Source organism: Ascidiella aspersa, chromosome 3 (genome assembly GCF_963924565.1).
Source record: "Ascidiella aspersa chromosome 3, kaAscAspe10.2, whole genome shotgun sequence".
Classification (NCBI taxonomy): Eukaryota; Metazoa; Chordata; class Ascidiacea; order Phlebobranchia; family Ascidiidae; genus Ascidiella; species Ascidiella aspersa.
Genome location: NC_139449.1, coordinates 6,203,653 through 6,221,066, shown reverse-complemented (window position 1 = coordinate 6,221,066; position 17,414 = coordinate 6,203,653). Strand labels below are relative to the sequence as shown.

Below are 17,414 nucleotides of genomic sequence, written 5' to 3'. Positions count from 1 at the left end.
ATTTATGAATCACATTCGTTGCCGAGAGATATAAAAGTATGTCTAACTATATGTACTTACAAACTGGGTAATCGGCCGTCCACCCGTTACCCAACTTAGCTGCTACTTGACTGGCAATTTGGTATTGCGTTATATTATTGGGGACCCTTGCCAACACTCCGCCACTTTGCTTACAAGCGGCCTTGGCAAATGCCTGGTTTGTTGCTTTGCTGTTTGAGAGGACAAAGTAGTTCCCCTTGCATACTGTGGCGTCTGCTGTTCAGGAAAAAAAGAATATACGTAGAAAAACGAAAATATTTGCTGTTTTAGGAGTATAAATAAACCAGGGAGTCGAACCGGAACTTTATAAACCGTTTTGAGTTATTTTTTTCCAAACCGTAACGTTTTTTCTTACGACTTTAAGGAGCTGAATAGAATATTTTGAAAGAACATGAACCTTAACCGAACCGGAACCTTGAAAAAAGCGGTTCATTCCGGCATGTCTTAATAATAGATCACAAAAATTAAATTAAATACGAGTGATAATTCTATAGTTTTTCTCTACATTTGTCCACGCAACATTGTATCTGAACTGGAACTTATAAATCGGTTTTAACCGGAACTTTTGACTTGCTTTGAATCGAAAAGGATTTCGAAAAAAATCCTTGAACCCCAACCGCACTCAAACAGGAATCGTCAAAGAGTTCGACTCCTTAAAGAAACAATGAGGTAATAGATAAAGAAAGTCTTACCGCTACATGCAAACTGGCAGACCACCAAGAAAAGTAGAACCCGGCGCATTTTTAGTTCACCGCATTTCCGCCATGTTGTAAATGTCTGTTGAATTCTTGTCTATTGCTTATGTTTTTGTTTCAAATAAACCCTGCCTCGTATTGAACCGCAAATAAATACGAGCCCCAGTAGCGATGTTTAGCTTGTTATAGTTGTTAAAACGCCCACACATTATACGTTCCTTCTGCGTATGAACTATTTTTAGCTTGTTTGTTCGGAATCATTGGTTCAAACAAGTCCACATATGTTAGCGTCAGTCTGGTTATTTTGCAGTCCAAATGTTGAAATGTCATTTCTGGGTGACATTGTTTGACTTACGTGGATTTTTTCTTCTTTAAAACAAAATAAATCTCGGTAGTTTACGGAAAAATTCCCAACCAACGTAAAAAACACTGAGTTTAGCCTTGTCTTTCTGAGCATTTATATAGATCTTTTGACACCTAAAATAAATTACAGTCACACACATATGCGTGATAGGTGGATTTGTCATGTTCTTTAGTTGCGCAATGCTGTAACATCACTTAAAATAATTCGAATGGCAAAATACGCAACAAGAACTCATCAGGAATGAAAATCCACGTAACATATGTGGATTGTCGATGCGCGTGTCTTGTTTCCTGTTATGCCATATTGATTGAACGAATTACGCGTTGAAAGGTATTTATTATGCTGTTGTTTAGATCAGTGGTTTAAAACACTTTTATGTATATTTATCCTCTAAAAATGGAGGATTTCAATTGTCGCCTTTTAAACGGATAAAACTATGACCTCACTCCCACAATTGATCAAGATATATATATATAATGATAGTGTAATTTGATTTTAAATAAGATTACACTGTATATTTAACTGGAAAGCTGCATATTTCTTTTTGTTTTCAGTTGTAACAAAGCATCTCATATCGTTTTAGGAATTCGTAATTATCACAAGCGGAAACCCAAAAATTGTCCGTTTTTACACAGGTTATAAGATAGGATTCGTTATTATCAGACACCCTAATAAGTTGTAGCATTTAAGTTGTAACTTTGCTGTACATAATCGTTTCAAGGTATAGTAAAAAATGAGAACACAAAATAAAACTTACAAAGCAACAATATCTAAAGAAAAATTATCTATTATACTATAGTATTTGGACCAACGACAAATTAAACTAAACACGCGATTATGTCCACGACATAACTAAAAAATACGCAAACCGGTCGGAATGAGTACTAAAACCACCAGAATAAAGAAATAACGCTTATAACAGTAGGGAGAGGGTGTAGGACGATTGGGGACACCTGTCTATTTGCCCCAAAACCCTCAAAACCGATCTGCAACTATTGTAGATGTAAACCACCTAACATAATGTATTTAGTTTGGTTAACATGGAAAATATAAACTTCGATAAAAATATAAACCACGCTCATGGTCCAACCACTCAAAACGGGAACCAAACTGCGGAATTCTTTAGTAGAAGCCTTACAGAAAAGGCCTGCGTCTACAAGCATGGATTTTATTGTAATTAAATTATGATTAAACGGAGACATTCACCTAATTAGCTTTGCACTTTGAACCATTGGTGGAATTACCGTAATCTATTCTTATGTAGTCCAAGTCGCAACTACATGAGGTTATACTGGGGCACTTTACCTTACAATAGTGACTCAGAGGTGAGGAAAAGCGCTGTAAAATGCAAATTGCCAGTTGATTTGAGTTCCTTCCTGTTGCAAGCCTACGCACACGCTCCATGACAGGAAGCAACGAACTCATTTATCCATTACAAACAAGACTACAAATCTACTTTTTCCACTCCAATACTTGCGCTGTGTTGAAATATTTTTTGTTCTTTAAACATATCGTGCCGAAATTCGGACTCTATATAATTGTTTAGTTCCATTGAAATGCGTCCCTATTTTCGAGCTTGGCAATGGGGCAAAGGACTTGACTGGGACTTTTGTTAGTTTACATATTGCTCCAAAACGGACGACAACCAATTTTAAGGGTTTATTATTTGTTTTTGATATTAGTAATTGGCTCTAATAATGACTTTACTGGGACTTGACTTGTTATTTTTTAAAACGGCTTGGCTTGAACTTTAGTTATTTCAAAATAACTTGATTACAACCCTGGCAATGCATAAGGTAAGACGTAATGAGTAATTATAGTTACAGACGCCAAACAGGGTTTTCAACCAGGGGAACCCACTACCAAGCGATCGGTGAAAAATGGAAGGGCCAGGGATTGTTTTGACAGTTTTTAACAATCACACTTTAATGTAGCTGGGGGAAATTTTTATTTTCACTAGACAACAACTTACAAAACTCAGCTTTGTAATTTATAAAAGTGCGCGTGGATTTGCTAAATCCTTAGTGCTTTAGCTTGATAATGGGCCAACGGCCACCAGCCATTCTTACTGCCATAAAAAGCTTATTAGTGTTATTTTTTCCAGTTGGGGTGATTATGACAGAAGATGTATTTATGTTTCTTTTTAACTGTTAAAAAGTATACGTTAGCATTTGAAAAAAATAGTTATATATGTATTAAAAAAATATTTTGGTTACTTTTTTTAAATGTTTTTTTTTTGCGCATGAGTAGGTTTCAAGGCTGCTCTGAGGCTGTTTTTGCGTCCCCGGCTTGGCTGTGGTTATTTACATTAAGATTTGTTTACACAGTAAATTTTAATACGTTTCTTTCTGTAATGTTTGTAAAAAAACAAATCATTATGTGGGTAATAAACTACCTTACACAGTTACTGTTTAGGTGCAAAACGTAAAAGTGCTAAGTCCTTTATAATTATCAAATTGCGAAGCTTTTGTTATACTGAACGGAAATCATGTACGACTCAATGGTTACCAACCAGGGGAAATTTTCCACTGGGGGATGAATTTTGTAATTTGTAGCGGGGATTTGTGTCATATGTGTTAGTGATGCATTTTTGAGCTGAGAAAAAGAATAAAAAAGGGTGCACAGGACAAAAAAGGTTGGGAACCACTGCTGTGTGTTGTACATTATCAAAGGCAAAAATTTTCTGTTTTCCAGCTGGTTAAACGAATCATGTTTATTACGCTAGGGTCCTCTTACATGGAATCTGACAAGTCTTGGGACACTTGTTGTGGTGTGAAATGTGATAACTTGTTATTCTTATCCAAAGCGGGTGTCACAGTAATATCATAAAATCCGTATTTAACGTTAATTTGCAAAGTTTTAAGTTTTTTGATTAACGTTATTAAAAATTTATTTCGATTTTCCAAAGTTATGGCGTTCGTTGTTCTTCTCAGCTAAACTTTTGTCCATTTCACAAGTCACTTTGTAAAATCAACTACGGTAGTATACCAACGACGGAAACAAAAAGGGCGTTTTTATAAGTTTACGTTTCATCCTTGTTCAGGCGTTTTCTGCGCAATACTGATTTTTCTAGGTAGGCTAAGGTTTTTCTAGGTGGTTTGTCTTACCAGCGCCAGGTGATTATAAAGAATAATTTTGCCAGGTGAATATAAAGAATAATAAAAGAATAACGTGGTCACTTTTTGGATTAGGCTGGTTTGGCCTGTAGGCTAACAGAGCTTTCAAAGCACGTCAAACCACGTTAAATATACGTTACATATATAACCCGTTTTTCAAATATGGATAACCTGGCACAACGAACATTTCTATTCAGTAGAGTTTGCTAACTTAAAATTTCACATTCAGTAGATTTTGTTTGCTTATAATTTATTAAATCTAATTTTATTTGGCAAAAATATAAGCTAAATTTGTCACGATTGCAGCATTCACGCATGTTGCAGTTAGCAACAGCACAAATTTAAAACATTCAGAAAACAAATCTGTCACGACTAACACCTAGTTTGTTCATTACAATTTGCCTCGGTATTCTCCCGCCGATTCTGTACAGCCCATTCAACAGCCAAAATAAACACGTTCGCTGCAATCCCGAATTTTCGTTGTTTTTTTGTGGTGCGATTACTTTTAACTTTCTTTACCGCTAGCTGCCGCCAGAGCTTCCCCGCGCAATTTCGTCGACATGTTTTCTTCGCTTTGAGGAGTTCTTTCAAACAGTTCAATCGTTTATACACCGGTGAGTCAAACCGCGTTAAACACAAATTATATTGTAGCCTGCGCGATGCGACCCACCACGGGTGGCTCACATATTTTTGTGCAACTTATAGAGTAAAGCTTATCTATTTTCTTGTGTAATAGATCGTAGGTAATGTATTGCGAGTAATTTCTGTTCCAATTGTTGCAAAATAAATCCTGCATCGTTTTAAGGGGTTGCGGTTGTCGTATATTTTGTCAGGGGGTATTTTTCAGGGCCTTATTTGTATGGGTGGTTCAAATATTGGGTCATTATAAATAGGGTTATTTACCAAGTTAAATTTTGTAATATTCTATACTACACTTTGGTTTATTTGTTTAACGGTTTTCAATATTTTCAATTTTTTTTTTAAATTTCTTTGAAACAATGCACCTCCAACCCTTGACAAAAAAATCTACAACCTTTTTGATCATTTTTTTTTATCTAAATTCTAATTAAGTATAACCAACAGTTTTCTTATAATACGACTTTTGGTTGTTTTAATTTGCCATATTAATACTATTGTTGGGTTCCTCACGCCTGAAAAACAAACAAATAATTCGTAGTATTATATTTATGGTTTACATTCGATTTGGTTTACATCAATAGCATATTGACGAACATTACAAAAGGGAGATATATTGCTAGATATTACTCTCGCTAGGTAGGCGTAGAGAGCTTCAAATAATTAACGTCACACTATTTTATAGCGAAAATATAGGACCCGCTCATAATGAAATTAAACGTAAAAAAAAAATTAAACGTAAAATAAATTGATATAAACTACCTGCTTTTTTGCGTCCAACGAGACCATTTTTGGCTAAAACCACTTTGTTCTTTACAGTGCCAAGCTATTACAGAGTTTAGCGAGAGTAAGTATATATGCAACTGTATATTTACAATCTTACGCCACATAAACTGTAAAAGACACTTTAAAATAGTTGTTAGAAGATAATATTTTTAGATGTGGGGTGTACAGCTGCGTTTTATCCCAATTAACAGAATTATATTTTCTTGTGAAATAGGTTTTTCAATTTTATAATTCGTTTTTTAGATTTTTCTAGCAATGTGGAATATAGAAGTGAATTTAAAGCGCTGTTAATGGGAACCAAAATACCGCTACTCACAAGGTAAACGTCTTTGAAAAGTTCAATACCTGCCAGCGAGAAATAGCTTAGAATGCATATCGGAACCCAGCAGAAAAAGACAGTTAAAAGCAATCGATAAATACGTTTTTGCAACTTGGGCTCGGATTGCTTATTTTTTGCTTTCGACATTTTGCTACTTTTCTTGTATATTACAATGTATGCATAAACCATGAACACAAAGAGCAAACAATTCATACTAATCAGAAATACCGAATATTGCCAGGAAGAGTCCTTTGTAGACGCGAATAACCTAGGCATGCAAACAGAAGTTTCTCCATAATAACCGAATTCTCCTTTGATTGGTAGGTTCGGCAACTCATCTTTTAAAATTTGTGAGACATCGTACCAAGAAAGTGATGACTTCATGTTTGGTTTTAATTTTTCGGCTAAATGTAACAAGTCTTGTTTAAGGACTTGGTTGGTTTAAAAAAATCTAGATGGAAACCAAACATGGGAAACAAAATAACCCGATTTGTAATTAATCAAGGGCAAAATAGCGAAAATAATAGAAAAAAAAAACGCTCACGCGAGATATGTAAATGTTTCGTAGCTTAAATGTTTTTGTATAGAAAGGATTTTTTACGGTAATAAGTCTAAATCCTGTCATCACAGCCATAGTACCCGAAGAAGCCATTGTAGCCGTCACACACAAACTCCCTAGAATGGAACAAGTAGCACTGGTTCTCCAACCTAGGTCATACATACAATAATCACCGGAAAACTGCAGTGCTTTCACGCTTATTGCAATAAGGTAAATACCCATGAGAAAATCTGCAAAAGCTAAACTAAGCAGAAATATATAAGTACTCTGGGCCAACTTGGTGTCCTAACTCTTTTTTCTAATATTGTCTTTTATCATAATGACGACAACTGATCAATTGCCGATAACCGCCAACAACCCCATTACCCAGAAGAAAACTTTGAAAATAGGTTAGCCATCATTTTATTTTGATTTGAGAAAATCGCGCTTCGCTTGCTTTTAGCTGGACATTCGTCACTTCCATCTGAATATTGAGGAAATCCATCTTCGACCAGCTTGATGTCGACTGACAAAGGCTTTCTGCTTCGACAGTAGAATCGTTTTCCTTTGCAACGCGCCTCATTCTCGTCAGACTTATCGTCGCAATCAATTGTTCCGTCACAAAGGTTGTTCACATCGATGCTGTATCTCTTTTTGCTTACGCATTCGTAACGTATAGGACACATCCCAGTTTCGTTGCATAAATTGATTATCCCTTGGCATGCAACACCCTCAGACGCTTCCTCACGTATGCACTTAACATCACAAAACGGCGGTCGTGGTTCGCAATCATTGCATTCGTCTATCATATCCCAGCACTCGGGCCTACCATCGCATCTGGTGGCGATTCCCATGTTTTCAATAAACAAAATTGTTTCATGGCAACGAATAACATCGGTCTCAGCTATTTCATGATTTATCTGGCAGTATTTCGTATTGGATTGTCCAACACAGTTCAATTCTGAATTGCACAAAACATTGTCCATATCCACGCAATCAGAATCACTGTGACAATGCATTTGAGTGGCGGGACACTTTTCTTTAGCCTCGCCTATAATGGCCTTACAAACTGTTTGATCACCACACAAACATTCATCGGAAAGATCGTAGCAGTCTGCTATCCCATCGCAAACCTGACCTTGGGACACAACTATTCGTTTGTCCAAACACAGAAAGCATTGGAATTTTCCGTCACGAAAACAAACGTCTGATTCATCTACGCTCTGGGCGGCGTAATCGTAAAGATTGATCTGGGTTAGAACGCAAACTCCTTTTCTGCTGGTTCCCATACACTTAAATCCAAGTCCGCTATGAATATCGCTATCGTTACACATCGGTTTCACTTGACGGTCACAATAGAAGTGAGCGAAAATGAATTGGCCTTTACTGCAACGTGAAAAACCTGTGCGAATCCCCTCCTCACAAACCCACTGTCCATTCGCACAAGCTTTATCTCTCCGACCTTCGCATGGCCCCATAAGCTGTCGGCAAGTCATATTGTGGTGAAGAGCAAGAAACCCGTCTTTGTCTGACTCGTTTAAACAGTGTATTATGCTTCTAAAATAAACATCGTCGGAGAACAGAACCTGATTGTCACATGATGTTTTTCGTCCTATGCATTGGATCCTACCGTCAGCCAATTGATGCTGACAAGCACTGCAGTACATTTCGTCACTCCCGTCGAGGCAATCGGTTAAATCATCACATAAAAATCCTTTTCTTACGCACTGAAGCCCGTCATTGCAGTGAACAGCGCCGCTTCGGCACGTAGTACAACTTGGTTCATCATCCCAGCAGTGCCTCCGCCCATCGCACCAATCTGCTGCGCTCAAACACACACCGCTGTTTCCACCGCACTTTTTCGCGCCATTCTGACAAGTTGAACAGTTTAGTTCATCGCTGTGATCTTTGCATTCGACTTCTCCATCGCAAAAATCAGGCTCGTACAAACATTGCACACCGTTGTTGCACAGTTTCGCATTTCCTAGACAAGCTGTACAATTATCTTCATCACTAAGGTCGCCACAATCTGGAAACCCATCGCACAACTGGCATCGGATAAAACAACTTAACCCATTTCTGCACATTATCTCACCATTCTCGCAAGTAGTACAATTCGTTTCATCGCTGCCATCGGAGCATTAAGAAATTCCATCACACAAAGCACTTGTGTTATAACACCTTTCCCCGTCATTCCACATAATCGCATTCTTTTGACAGAATTTACAATTCATCTCATCGCTTTCATCTTCGCAAAACTTCTCACCGTCGCACAAAAATCTAAGTCAACGCACTCAAGTCCATCATCACACATTTTTGCTACTGGTTGGCAGGTCTCACAATTCTCTTCATCTCTCCTATCTGTACAATCCCACATACCGTCACACTCGAAAGAAGCGTGAAAACAGATCCTTCCATCGCCGCTTTGATCCACTGTTGCAAACTGTACAGTTGATTTCATCACTGGAATCAAAACAGTGAATCTTACCGTCGCACAAAAAGCTTTCTCTGACGCACTGAACACCATCGTCGCAAGTTTTCTTGTCACTCTTAAATGTTGCGCAATTCATCTCGTCGCTTACATCTTTGCAAAACTTCTCACCATCGCACAAATAATCTGAGTGAACACACCCAAGTCCATCATCACACATTTTTGCTACGGGTTGGTAGGTCTCGCAATTATCTTCATCGCTCCCATCTGGACAATCCCACCAACCGTCACATTCAAAACTATCGTGAAAACACCTCGTTCCATCGTCGCACTTCGTTGATCCACCGTTGCAGGCTGTACAGTTGTCATCATCGCTTCCATCAGTACAATACCATGAACCGTCACACTCGAAAGCGGCGTGAAAACATTTGGTTCCATCGTCGCACATCGTTGATCCACCGTTGCAAACTGTACAGTTGTCTTCATCTCTCCCACTTGTACAATCCCACATACCGTCACACTCGAAAGAAGCATGAAAACAGTTCCTTCCATCGTCGCACATCTTTTATCCACCGTTGCAAACTGTACAGTTGTCTTCATCTCTCCCACTTGTACAATCCCACATACCGTCACACTCGAAAGAAACGTGAAAACAGTTCCTTCCATCGTCGCACATCTTTTATCCACCATTGAAAGCTGTTCAGTTGCTTTCGTCGCTGGAATCAAAACAGTGAATCCAACCGTCGCACCACAAGCTATCGCTCACGCACTGAACGCCATCGCCGCACATCGTGTTGTCACACTTGCAAGCCAACATTTTATAAAATCATTTGTAGCTGGAAGTCAAAAATGTATTATGTTAACACATCGTATTTGGTGGCTTATAAAGTTAAAATAATTTGACTGTCATATTATATTCTTGAAACTTTGACAGGATCCGTTTTATTCAAAATATTTCTTAGTCAAAAATTTTTTAAATAGAATGATAAATTATGTTGCCTATTGTTGTACTAAGTAAACTTTCGCAAAACGTGTAGTCAAATGAATCGTGCGTCTAAGGTAGCTAATCCCGATGTCTTTTCGTAAATATTATAACATTACAATACGCTATGCAGTTAACAACACAAATAAAATCGTAAGAATTTTTCGGGAATCTACTTATTTTCGATTAATAACTGTACCCAGCCATGCAACGTTTGTACTGCATCTCTTTAGTGTCACTCTAGTGGAAGCAGTCCAGACAAGTTGGTGTTGATAGACATTGAACAATGGGGAAATTAAGCCGGAAAGCGCTTCTCTACGCACATAACAGTAGACAATGCTTTTCAGGTCTAGTAAATTCAGTTATATATTTTTAAACTGGGCCGTGGTAATTTTTACGTGATTAGATACCCATTTCTCGTTGCGCTATATTTTGGCGGATTTTAAAATAATATTTCAGCGACATTTCGTACATCTAATGGCAATTTCTAAAAATACGATTTTGCAATTGCGCTATTTGCACTTTGCACTAACTTTTGACGTAGTACTAGTTACAATGCTGTTACTTAATTATTTTTCGGAAAATGTAACCCGATGAACCAAGGATGCAAGATTATAACCAAAATCCACACATGAAAGTAGAAAACGATATCAGGTCCAATAAATCCAGTTATATATTTTAAAATTGTCCAAATGACACTGACAGTGTGTAAGCAAGTTATTTTAAAACGACTTTAAGTCCTAGTCAAGTCATTTGTAAAATACCTTAAGTCTAAGTCAAGTCCCAGTCCATTAATTATTAGAGCAATCAACTCAAACTCAAATCACCGATATTAAAGTGAAACGATAAACTATTAATATGGGTAAACTCGGCCGATTTAATTATGATCAATAACTTAAGAAAAAATACCAAAAATAACTTGTACGCCAATTGTCTTAACGGAAATAATCGAAATAAATGTCTAAATTTTAAAGGAGCTTAACTTTGAATTTCAATCCACGTCATTTGACTCAATGACTTACGTCCAAGTCACGTCATTTACCAAAAATACCACTAACTTAAGTGCACTAAGCAAATTCAAGTCTTTGACTTAAGTCGTTACAACCCTGGAAAGTAAAATGTCGTAATATTCTAAAATTGCTACTCTTTATTGTAAGAATTTGCTCTACCTATACTCCTGACATAATATACATATGATTCGTTTAAAACCATCCAATTATCGCATAACTGTTAACCAAATAAATCACGATGAACTGACTAAACTTCACAAACCTACACAATACAGCAAACTAGTTGAAATAAATTAAAATTTCTTTGATAAACGTTTTATTGTTACACGAGCCCGTCCGACCACGTTGTTGGAATTTCTAATAAGTCATTATAGAAATAACAATTTTAACCGAGTTGCTTCTTCGGAACGAAAAAACATGAAATAGCTATTCTTCCTGGCCTAGTTGACTGTTCTAACAATGCTTAAATTGCACAGAAAAAATATAAATTGTCACAAAACGAACTATATATACTTGGTCACATTTTAGACCGAATTGACTATGGACACATGCGGTCATTAGAGGCTGTTACATCCATGTGTATAGCTTGTTAACAAGAACGTAACAAATTACAGCCAGACATCACTAAATATGGCATTACAACATCTACTGAAATGACTATGAAACACGTGTGACTTTAATGACCCTAGCATTTGAGTGTATAGGCTTCCAACAAAAAATGTAGAACAAGTTGGAGCCATATATTGCTCTATATGACAAAACAACCGAAATGACTACGGTGAATGTAATGCAGGCAATGAGATGCATGTTAACATGGACGAAAACGTGACAGACTATATTTAGAACAACACAATCCAAGTGACGTGTTATTTCGAACCGAATAGTCCTCTGTAGGTAAGGATTAAATTAGAACAATTAACTAACCCGTATTAATTTGCAGCGCAAAACTGTATAGTTTGTCATACGTTTTAGTTGATTAATATGTTCATTTAGTTTGCTAACTTGCATTATTATCCTAAATTTACATTTTGAGCTTACTACACTGAACAGCGCTAGTAGAACCCAACCAGCAAAAATGTTACCAGCATTTTATAAAAAATATTTTAATTCAACAAGCGTTGTATGACAGATTGATACTTGGAAATCAATCTTTTAAAAAAATCATGTTTGCAATCTAAAAATAGATGATGTGCTGAAAGAAGTTGTTCGATTTTAGATAACGTCTTGGCAGGAGGTTCCATGGTGTAACGGTTAGCACTTTGGACTCTGAATCCAGCGATCCGAGTTCAAATCTCGGTGGAACCTTAAATCCTTTACTTTCAAAACATTTCTGTTGTGAACAATAAATTAACTTCAGAAATTTATTTAGTGAGAATGTGCAATTGATAAGCAATCTCAAAATTTTTAGTTTGAAATCAAAATTGGTTGGTCTTTGGTTAATTTACGCTAAATATCTATCAAAATTCTTTCGATTTAAAACAATGGTAAACGGTAATGCCAAAACTCTGAACAAAATTGTACGAATAAAATGTTTTAATCGCAGCAGAGTGGCGCAGCGGAAGCTTGCTGGGTCCATAACCCAGAGGTCGATGGGTCGAAACCATCCTCTGTTACTTAGGCTGTGATCGTATAGTGGTTAGTACTTCACGTTGTGGCCGTGACAACCCAGGTTCGAATCCTGGTCACAGCAATAATTTATCATTTTGCTTTAACCAGTTACGTGTTTTTATGTTATTTGTCAAACAAATGTTCGATATAACTTTAAATACCGAATGGTAATTATTGAAAGAAGATATTCAGTTATTAACCACGCGGTTCCATGGTGTAATGGTTAGCACTTTGGACTTTGAATCCAGCGATCCGAGTTCAAATCTCGGTGGAACCTGAAAATATTTTATTTCTAAAAGCGTTGTATGACAGATTGATACTTGGAAATTAGTCTTTTGAAAAAAATCATGTTTGCAATCTAAAAATAGATGATGTGCTGAAAGAAATTGTTAGATTTGGGATAACGTGTTGGCAGGAGGTTCCATGGCGTAACGGTTAGCACTTTGGACTCTGAATCCAGCGATCCAAGTTCAAATCTCCGTGGAACCTTAAATCCTTTACTTTTAAAACATTTCTGTTGTGAACAAGAAATTAACTTCAGAAATTTATTTAGTGAGAATTTACAATTGATAAGCAATCTCAAAATTTTTAGTTTGAAATCCCATTGGTTGGTCTTTGGTTAATTTACGTTAAATATCTATTAAAATTCTTTCGATATTTAACAATGGTAAACGGTAATGCCAAAACTCTGAACAAAATTGTAAGAATAAAATGTTTTAATCGCAGCAGAGTGGCGCAGCGGAAGCTTGCTGGGCCCTTAACCCAGAGGTCGATGGATCGAAACCATCCTCTGCTACTTAGGCTGTGATCGTATAGTGGTTAGTACTTCACGTTGTGGCCGTCACAACCCAGGTTCGAATCCTGGTCACAGCAATATGTTTTAATTTGGCTTTAACCAGTTACGTGTTTTTATGTTATTTGTCAAACAAATGTTCGATAGAACTTTAAATACCGAATGGTAATTATTGAAAGAAGATATTCAGTTAGTAACCACGCGGTTCCATGATGTAATTGTTAGCACTTTGGACTTTGAATCCAGCGATCCGAGTTCAAATCCCGGTGGAACCTGAAAATATTTTATTTTAATAAGCGTTGTATGACAGATTGATACTTGGAAATTAATCTTTTGAAAAAATCATGCTTGCAATCTAAAATTCAATGGAATGCTGAAAGAAATTGTTAGATTTGGGATAATGTCTTGGCAGGAGGTTCCATGGTGTAACGGTTAGCACTTTGGACTCTGAATCCAGCGATCCGAGTTCAAATCTCGGTGGAACCTTAAATCCTGTACTTTTAAAACATTTCTGTTGTGAACAAGAAATTAACTTCAGAAATTTATTTAGTGAGAATTTACAATTGATAAGCAATCTCAAAATTTTTAGTTTGAAATTCCATTGGTTGGTCTTTGGTTAATTTACGTTAAATATCTATTAAAATTCTTTCGATATTTAGCGATGGTAAACGGTAATGCCAAAACTCTGAACAAAATTGTAAGAATAAAATGTTTTAATCGCAGCAGAGTGGCGCAGCGGAAGCGTGCTTGTCCCATAAGCCAGAGGTCGATGGATCGAAACCATCCTCTGCTACTTAGGCTGTCATCGTATAGTGGTTAGTACTTCACGTTGTGGCCGTGACAACCCAGGTTCGAATCCTGGTCACAGCAATATGTTTTCATTTTGCTTTAACCAGTCACGTGTTTTTATGTTATTTGTCAAACAAATGTTCGAATCATCTTTGAATACCTAATGGGAATTATTGAAAGAAGATATTCAGTTATTAACCACGCGGTTCCAAGGTGTAATGGTTAGCACTTTGGACTTTGAATCCAGCGATCCGAGTTCAAATCTCGGTGGAACCTAAAAATATTTTATTTCAACCAGCGTTGTATGACAGCTTTTAAAAAAATCATGTTTGCAATCTAAAAATACATGATGTGCTGAAAGAAGTTCTTCGATTTTAGATAACGTCTTGGCAGGAGGTTCCATGGTGTAACGGCTAGCACTTTGGACTTTGAATCCAGCGATCCGAGTTCAAATCTCGGTGGAACCTTAAATCCTTTACTTTTAAAACATTTCTGTTGTGAACAAGAAATTAACTTCAGAAATTTATTTAGTGAGAATGTACAATTGATAAGCAATCTCAAAATTTTTAGTTTGAAATCCCATTGGTTGGTCTTTGGTTAATTTACGTTAAATATCTATTAAAATTCTTTCGATATTTAACAATGGTAAACGGTAATGCCAAAACTCTGAACAAAATTGTAAGAATAAAATGTTTTAATCGCAGCAGAGTGGCGCAGCGGAAGCTTGCTGGGCCCATAACCCAGAGGTCGATGGATCGAAACCATCCTCGGCTACTTAGGCTGTGATCGTATAGTGGTTAGTACTTCACGTTGTGGCCGTGAAAACCCAGGTTCGAATCCTGGTCACAGCATTAATTTATGATTTTGCTTTAACCAGTCACATGATTTTATGTTATTTGTCAAACAAATGTTCGATTCAACTTTAAATACCTAATGGTAATTATTCAAAAAAGATATTATTCAGCGAGTAACCACGCGGTTCCATGGTGTAATGTTTAGCACTTTGGACTTTGAATCCAGCGATCCGAGTTGAAATCTCGGTGGAACCTGAAAATATTTTATTTCAATGAGCGTTGTATGACAGATTGATACTTGGAAATTAATCTTTTGAAAAAAATCATATTTGCAATCTAAAAATAGATGATGTGCTGAAAGAACTTGTTCGATTTTAGACAACGTCTTGGAATGAGGTTCCATGGTGTTACGGTTAGCACTTTGGTCTCTGAATCCAGCGATCCGAGTTCAAATCTCGGTGGAACCTTAAATACTTTACTTTTAAAACATTTCTGTTGTGAACAAGAAATTAACTTCAGAAATTTATTTAGTGAGAATTTACAATTGATAAGCAATCTCAAAATACTTAGTTTGAAATCCCATTGGTTGGTCTTTGGTTAATTTACGTTAAATATCTATTAAAATTCTTTCGATATTTAGCGCCAAAACTCTGAACAAAATTGTAAGAATAAAGTGTTTTAATCGCAGCAGAGTGGCGCAGCGGAAGCGTGCTGGGCCCATAACCCAGAGGTCGATGAATCGAAACCATCCTCTGCTAATTAGTCTGTGATAGTATAGTGTTTAGTACTTCACGTTGTGGCCGTGACAACCCAGGTTCGAATCCTGGTCACAGCAATATGTTTTAATTTGGCTTTAACCAGTTACGTGTTTTTATGTTATTTGTCAAACAAATGTTCGAATCATCTTTGAATACCTAATGGAAATTATTGAAAGAAGATATTCAGTCATTAACCACGCGGTTCCATGGTGTAATGGTTAGCACTTGGACTTTGAATCCAGCGATCCGAGTTCAAATCTCGGTGGAACCTGAAAATATTTTATTTCAATAAGCGTTGTATGATAGATTGATACTTGGAAATTAGTCTTTTGAAAAAAATCATGTTTGCAGTCTAAAAATAGATGATGTGCTGAAAGAAATTGTTAGATTTGGGATAACGTGTTGGCAGGAGGTTCCATGGTGTAACGGTTAGCACTTTGGACTCTGAATCCAGCGATCCCAGTTCAAATCTCGGTGGAACCTTAAATCCTTTACTTTTAAAACATTTCTGTTGTGAACAAGAAATTAACTTCAGAAATTTATTTAGTGAGAATTTACAATTGATAAGCAATCTCAAAATTTATAGTTTGAAATCCAATTGGTTGATTCAGATTCAGATTCAATTTATTTTGGTGCATGTTTGCAAACTTCGAAAAAACAAAATAACATAAATAATAACACAAGGACAGCGAAAGGACCATTCGGTCATCGAGTCGACCTGCCCCTCAAAAATAAATAAATTTAGTGGCAATATTGAAAGTTACAATAATTGGAAACAAAAAAGTGCGTAAATAAAAAGTATGTAGATTTTTACGGTTTTATATCTATTTTTGAAATAAGAAATAGATACGAAAAAGCAATGTAAAACTAGCAAAAACATTGGTTTTGATTAATTTACGTAAAATATCTATTAAAATTCTTTCGATATTTAACAATGGTAAACGGTAATGCCAAAACTCTTAACAAAATTGTAAGAATAAAATGTTTTAATCGCAGCAGAGTGGCGCAGCGGCTGGATTCAAAGTCCAAAGTGCTAACCATTACACCATGGAACCGCGTGGTTACTAACTTAATATCTTCTTTCAATGATTACCATTAGGTATTTAAAGATGATTCGAACATTTGTTTGACAAATAACATAAAAACACATGACTGGTTAAAGCAAAATAAAAACATATTGCTGTGACCAGGATTCGAACCTGGGTTGTCACGGCCACAACGTGAAGTACTAACCACTATACGATCACAGCCTAAGTAGCCGAGGATGGTTTCGATCCATCGACCTCTGGGTTATGGGCCCAGCACGCTTCCGCTGCGCCACTCTGCTGCGATTAAAACATTTTTTTCTTACAATTTTGTTCAGAGTTTTGGCATTACCGTTTACCATTGTTAGATATCGAAAGAATTTTAATAGATATTTAACGTAAATTAACCAAAACCAACCAATGGGATTTCAAACTAAAAATTTTGAGATTGCTTATCAATTGTACATTCTCACTAAATAAATTTCTGAAGTTAATTTCTTGTTCACAACAGAAATGTTTTAAAAGTAAAGGATTTAAGGTTCAACCGAGATTTGAACTCGGATCGCTGGATTACAGAGTCCAAAGTGCTAACCGTTACGCCATGGAACCTCCTGCCAACACGTTATCCCAAATCTAACAATTTCTTTCAGCACATCATCTATTTTTAGATTGCAAACATGATTTTTTTCAATAGACTAATTTCCAAGTATCAATCTGTCATACAACGCTTT

The 17,414-nt window shown here is 36.5% G+C and overlaps 9 non-coding genes across 9 annotated transcripts; 8 read left to right on the top strand and 1 right to left on the bottom strand.

Annotated features, from left to right (window-relative positions):
• The first annotated feature begins 12,149 nt into the window (after positions 1–12,149).
• Positions 12,150–12,221, top strand: Trnaq-cug (transfer RNA glutamine (anticodon CUG)). The gene has a single exon. It is a non-coding gene; the product is annotated as a tRNA-Gln (tRNA).
• A 313-nt stretch (positions 12,222–12,534) lies between these two features.
• Positions 12,535–12,606, top strand: Trnah-gug (transfer RNA histidin (anticodon GUG)). Its single transcript has one exon. It is a non-coding gene; the product is annotated as a tRNA-His (tRNA).
• A 123-nt stretch (positions 12,607–12,729) lies between these two features.
• On the top strand, positions 12,730–12,801 carry Trnaq-uug (transfer RNA glutamine (anticodon UUG)). The gene has a single exon. It is a non-coding gene; the product is annotated as a tRNA-Gln (tRNA).
• A 930-nt stretch (positions 12,802–13,731) lies between these two features.
• Positions 13,732–13,803, top strand: Trnaq-cug (transfer RNA glutamine (anticodon CUG)). The gene has a single exon. It is a non-coding gene; the product is annotated as a tRNA-Gln (tRNA).
• A 507-nt stretch (positions 13,804–14,310) lies between these two features.
• On the top strand, positions 14,311–14,382 carry Trnaq-uug (transfer RNA glutamine (anticodon UUG)). The gene has a single exon. It is a non-coding gene; the product is annotated as a tRNA-Gln (tRNA).
• A 119-nt stretch (positions 14,383–14,501) lies between these two features.
• On the top strand, positions 14,502–14,573 carry Trnaq-uug (transfer RNA glutamine (anticodon UUG)). The gene has a single exon. It is a non-coding gene; the product is annotated as a tRNA-Gln (tRNA).
• Positions 14,574–14,885: 312 nt separating this feature from the next.
• Trnah-gug (transfer RNA histidin (anticodon GUG)) lies at positions 14,886–14,957 on the top strand. The gene has a single exon. It is a non-coding gene; the product is annotated as a tRNA-His (tRNA).
• A 1,112-nt stretch (positions 14,958–16,069) lies between these two features.
• On the top strand, positions 16,070–16,141 carry Trnaq-cug (transfer RNA glutamine (anticodon CUG)). Its single transcript has one exon. It is a non-coding gene; the product is annotated as a tRNA-Gln (tRNA).
• A 695-nt stretch (positions 16,142–16,836) lies between these two features.
• On the bottom strand, positions 16,837–16,908 carry Trnah-gug (transfer RNA histidin (anticodon GUG)). The gene has a single exon. It is a non-coding gene; the product is annotated as a tRNA-His (tRNA).
• Positions 16,909–17,414: the final 506 nt, after the last annotated feature.